This window comes from Leuciscus leuciscus (assembly GCF_965113295.1).
Source record: "Leuciscus leuciscus genome assembly, chromosome: 6".
Taxonomy (NCBI): Eukaryota; Metazoa; Chordata; class Actinopteri; order Cypriniformes; family Leuciscidae; genus Leuciscus; species Leuciscus leuciscus.
In genome coordinates, this window is record NC_138730.1 from 45,154,382 (window position 1) to 45,160,892 (window position 6,511).

Here is a 6,511-nt window from a genome sequence, read left to right on the forward strand (position 1 = left end):
ACACACTCTGGGGACATCAGAGACTTATTTTACATCTTGTAAAAAGGGCATTATACCACTCCTTTAATAAAGGCATTTTTGTCTTTATTAGATAGGAAGCACGGGACCCCTGCCAGATTATTACCCCCCTAGGTTTAGGTTTGTGTGTGGGGTTAGAATTAGGCAATCAGGTTCTGACTTCAACGAGGGGGCAGGGGGGTAATAATTGGTAGGGAGTAGAAATTAATATTTTTAATTAGTAGAAATTAAAATTTTGGAAACTCAAAAATATTCAAAAAGTGGGAATAAAGTGTTTAACGTGTAGGGTTAGGACTAAGAGAAGTGTAGGGAAGGTAATGTTGAATACAATTAATGTCCCAATAAAGCAGAATCCATTTGAATGAATATAATCATATACACTGAATATGTTGTTATTACTGCATGCTGTTTTGTAATACAATACATTGAGGTGCAATTAGTATTTTATATATGGGGTAACTGCATGTGCATTCATTCTGTATTTATTGTGACATTTATATGTTTCTCTCATAGTTCAGTGCTCAGAGTGAATGAACAAATACATCTCTCTGTGTTATATCCCGTTGCTTGTATCTGATGAATAAATGCAAAGATAAAAGAAGATATTTTGAAGAATGTCGGAAACCAAACAGTTGTTGGACCCCATTGACTTCCATACTAGGGGAAAAAAAATACTATGAAAGTCAATGTCATCAAAATACTGTATATGTTGTGTTCAGCAGAAGAAAGAAACTCATACAGGTTTGGAACAACTTGAGGGCGAGTAAATGAGCCAATTTTCATTTTTAAGTGAACTATTCCTTTAAGTGAGTCTGTGTGAATCAGAGCCTAAAGAAAGGAGCCATTGCTGTTTACTTTATAGAATTGCAGAATTGTCAAAAACTGAAGTCATGAGAATCTGATGCAAACCTCCATGTATTTCAGCATAAGAAAGGCTGGTTTTGCTTCTGCTGCAAGTTGTATTTTTAGTGATTCTATTGGGAGGGAAGAGGCAATAAAAATGACAGCTGACATGTGTGCAAGTAAATGCTCACGCTGCAGATGTAAGATGTACACTTAAATGCAAAATACATTAAATTATAGTGCTTAAAATAAAGGTCCTTTATTGGCATTTAAGAGCCTTTAAAATCCACTGAACAAAAGGTCATTTGAATGTTCTGTAATGTTAATGTGCGGACCTTTCCAGGCACCCACTGAACATCATGCATTATTTACCTTCACTTCACGGTCTGTCTGTCATAATGATCTTTAATTGAGTCTTTGAACAGAGTTTGACTTCTGAGACTGCGACACAAATCGATCCAGTGATAATGAGCAACACTTATGTTGTTCTGTCACATTATTAAACACTATTACGGATATGAGAGCTAAGTACACAAACATGTAAATATTATTTTTAGTGCTGCTGTGCAACGATTAATCGCATCCAAAATAAAAGTTTGTGTTTACATAATATATGTGTGTGCACTGTGTAATTATTTTGTATATATAAATACACACATGCATGTATATATATAAAAAAAAAAAAATTATACATAAAATATTTGTATTTATATATAATATAAATTATATTTAAATATAAATACAGTATATACATGCAAATAATTCTTAAATATATATTAAATATAAATACAGTATATACATGCAAATATTTCTTAAATATATATTATATATAAATATAAATACAGTATATACATGCAAATAATTCTAAAATATATATTATATATAAATATAAATACAGTATATACATGAAAATAATTCTTAAATATATATTAAATATAAATACAGTATATACATGCAAATAATTCTTAAATATATATTATATAAATATAAATACAGTGTATACATGCAAATATTTCTTAAATATATATTATATATAAATATAAATACAGTATATACATGCAAATAATTCTTAAATATATATTATATATAAATATAAATACAGTATATACATGCAAATATTTCTTAAATATATATTATATATAAATATAAATACAGTATATATACATGCAAATAATTCTTAAATATATATTATATATAAATATAAATACAGTATATACATGCAAATATTTCTTAAATATATATTATATATAAATATAAATACAGTATATACATGCAAATAATTCTAAAATATATATTATATATAAATATAAATACAGTATATACATGAAAATAATTCTTAAATATATATTAAATATAAATACAGTATATACATGCAAATAATTCTTAAATATATATTATATATAAATATAAATACAGTGTATACATGCAAATATTTCTTAAATATATATTATATATAAATATAAATACAGTATATACATGCAAATAATTCTTAAATATATATTATATATAAATATAAATACAGTATATACATGCAAATATTTCTTAAATATATATTATATATAAATATAAATACATATATACATGCAAATAATTCTTAAATATATATTATATATAAATATAAATACAGTATATACATGCAAATATTTCTTAAATATATATTATATATAAATATAAATACAGTATATACATGCAAATATTTCTTAAATATATATAATATATAAATATAAATACAGTATATACATGCAAATATTTCTTAAAGATATATTATATATAAATATAAATACAGTATATACATGCAAATATTTCTTAAATATATATTATATATAAATATAAATACAGTATATACATGCAAATAATTCTTAAATATATACATATAAAAATAATTATACACAGTGCACACACATATATTATGTAAACACAAACTTTTATTTTGGATGTGATTAATCGAGATGAAGTGTGATTATTCCAGTAGTTGATCTAGTTGTGTTGTGTAAACTAAGGTTAATAATTGTTCTCCATGGGTGCTGTGATATCATATACACAATAACTGTTGAACGGCTACTGTAAAAAAAAATATTGTAAATGTATCGTTAAACTACAGTAAATTCTACGATATAAACCTGTAAGTATAAGTAAGTTCCCTTACTCTATACGGTGAAAACTGTAATAGCCTGGATCTTATGGGACATTTTCATTAAATATACTACTGTTTAATGTACAGTTTTTAGAAGTGAAAAAGATCCGAAATTGCATACTGTACATTTGGCCAGAAACTTGCCTCACGACCGTTAAAGAAAGCATGTTTTACAAGGGGTTTACTCTGGCCTGAACAAAGAGACTTAACTTTCAAGTCTAGATGGGGTCATTTAAAAGAAAGAGAGAGAAAAGAGAGTTTTCAGGAGTGTGTGACGGTCCATCCAGACCATTTATTAAAACTAAACTGCAAAAAAAACTTGTTCAGAAATCTTCATGATTGTGAAGTTTCAGAGAAATTCAAATGCTTTATATAGGCCTACATGTAAAATATGCAGATGAACACACATGAGTATATGCATACAACACCCTCTAGTGTCTGTCAGGAGGAACACAGATGTGAACTATAGAAGAAGAGCAAAACACGGTCCTGCCGAGATCCCTTTGCTGAAGCTGGGAGATGAAGAGAAGGAGAGGATCTGACTGCAAGGAGTATTTACTGGGAGAAACACAATAAACAAATAACCAGGAACAGAGACACGTGCAAACAACAACTGACCAGAGAAACTCAAGGGCTGAAAATACACAAGCTTAACAAGCACAAATAATCATGAAAACTACAAAAACTACAGAAGGACTACAAAGATGGCAGACATAACCGGAAACAGGAAGTATAATAAAAGTCCATGGACAAACAAAGAGAACATATAACAATACCCAAAGATGTTGAGAGTTTTATTGTTGAGAATATTTTAATGTTCATTTCTCTTATCCTATAAGTATATATATGTGATCTTAGGTTATTATATTAAGGATGTTTACTCAAAGGATGCTGGTTTCATTATAAATTCTATTTTCTTTTTATGCAAATTCCATAATCACAAATGCAAATTCACAAATGGAAAGTGTCTTTTTACAGTGCTTGAGAAGGAGGTTAAAATATGCATAGATAAAATGTCAATATCTGAAAACAGTCAAGCAATTTAAACAACTGCAGTATGCTGTTCGTTTAATACTTTCATATAAAAAGGAATGTTTAATTGTGCTTATTCAACAATGTATGGTTATGTATTTCATTTATTTCCATTTTTTAAAGAAGCATGTGAAATGTCCTTCTGTTGCATTATGGGATATGTTCTTGTACATGCTATTTGTTGATAATAAAGGATAAAACAAGGAAGACTTTTACACAAAAGTAATAACTTGCTCTTAATTTGCTGTTAAGAAGAAATAACTGTGATCTGATTTGCATTATGGGATATATACACAAATGTAACTTTTGATCATAAAATATGATGGAACAATTACAGTTTATAGTAAATATGACACACATTTCAAGTCATTCTCTCTCAGAGAATGAAAGTGAGAAACTCTTTGGTCGCAGTTTTGCATTGAGTCATGTGACGGAATCTAAATAAAGCCTTCATTTGCATGTTACCATGGTAAGTGAAGTGACTCACCTCGTTAACAATCTCTCAACCGTCCCAGAATCTTCACACTCGACGCTCTTATTAAGACCAAAATAAACATGTTAAAACCAATGACAAAGCAATAAACGAATAAACAATCACTTTAGGTTTAGGTTCATTTCAATTTCATGGTCCACTTTCCATCAGTTGTATATTTCACTAATATAAAAAAATTCAAATTTGGTTAATTTTTGAAAAATAAAAATGTAAGCAATATAAAAACAATTTGACAGCACATTCTGAAGCTGAACATTATAGCACCATGTTTATTAAATTAATATCCTCACTATTAAACAATTATTTGTTGTTTCAACTTTAATAACTCTAAAAAATGATGGGTTGTTTCAATCCATGTTTGGGTCAAATATGGACAAACAATGACAACCATTGGTTTAAATTAACCTATAGGTTTAAACGGTTTCAATTCAGTCATTTTATCACTTAAAACTCATCTTTAATCACCAAAATGACACATTTAAATGTTTGTTCCTTAAAAATGCCTTAAAATATCTTGAATGTAACTCGACACCCTTGCCTCATTTAGTATGCGTGGTTCTATGAATATTCAAATGAGCCCCGCCTCCACTCACTCACTCAGCTCAGAGATCCACTCGTTGACGATCACACGTTGATCTGATTGGTTACAAGGTAGTTTGTGACGTCAGAAACACCAGCGATTTCAAAGCGTGTGTTTGAGACTGTCTTTGGTTCACTGCAGTTTTAAGGAGGAAATACTCAGCAATGCTGTCGACTTATGAATTTACACATGCTTTGTCTTAAAACATATTGAAAACACCACAGACACATAAACAACATTAAAAGCTGGATTTTCACCACAGGGGGGCTTTAATTTAAACCAACGGTTGTGTTTGTATATATGTGATCCAAACATGGGTTGAAATAACCCAGCATAAGTGACCGGGGGTGCATTAACATTTTGAGTTCAATGAAACTAAAACTTTCTCTTTCATTGTATTAACTCAAAATTTTAGTTTAATAATTTTTACAGTGCTGTAGCTCAAACGATGCATGACGGTAAAGTCGGGGTTGATTCTCAGGGAATGCACAAAATGTATACCTTACATCCCTTTCCATAAAAGCATGCATAATTGTGTTATTAGAAACGTTTTGCTAAGCTGCTTAAAAATATGGACTTTCCAGCTGCCAATGTCTTTGGATTAGTTCATGGATTGCAGCTTCCTAGCTCTAGGAAAACGTCAAACCAAATCTCTAACCATGTTAATATATAACATATTTGTCCTCTACTGCTATAGGAAGCTTATTCAGCAGTCACACATCACTTCCTGTCTGCCACAGGAAACACTCGGGTCATGAAAGATCAACTCACATATTTCCTTCTGGCCTCTGATTCCTCCAACGCTTGAGATTCCTGATTAATTCATTATAAATGCTTCCTGGCTTTAGGTTTGTTTGTACCGATATGCATCTTATATGCATGCTTATGATAATAAAGAGTTGTCTATAATAATGCGATTTCCACCACATCTCAAAATATGCGTTGTGTTCAAGAGCATTCTGTGACGGAAATGACATTTAAGGAACTCACACACAATAAAAATGTTATGAATAGTAAAAATTCATTTGTTGTCTATAGTCATAATTGTTACTAGTAATAATTGAATGAGAGAGCTCTATAATCATAATTGTTACTAGTAATAATTTTCAGTGCATGTGTGTGTGAAGACACGAGCTCTTGAAGCTCCGCCCCTTGTGCCGGGAGCAGCAGCTCATTTGCATTTAAAGGGACAGACACGAAAACGGTGCGTTTTTGCTCACCCTCAAAAAGTGACAATTTTAACATGCTATATAAAAATATCTGTGTGGTATTTTGAGTTAAAACTTCACACACACACTCTGGGGACATCAGAGATTTATTTTACATCGTGTAAAAAGGGGCCACGCCTTTAAATTACGAGTAACACTGTGAACATTTGAAGCTATCACGGTTTGCCACAGCACACATGTCT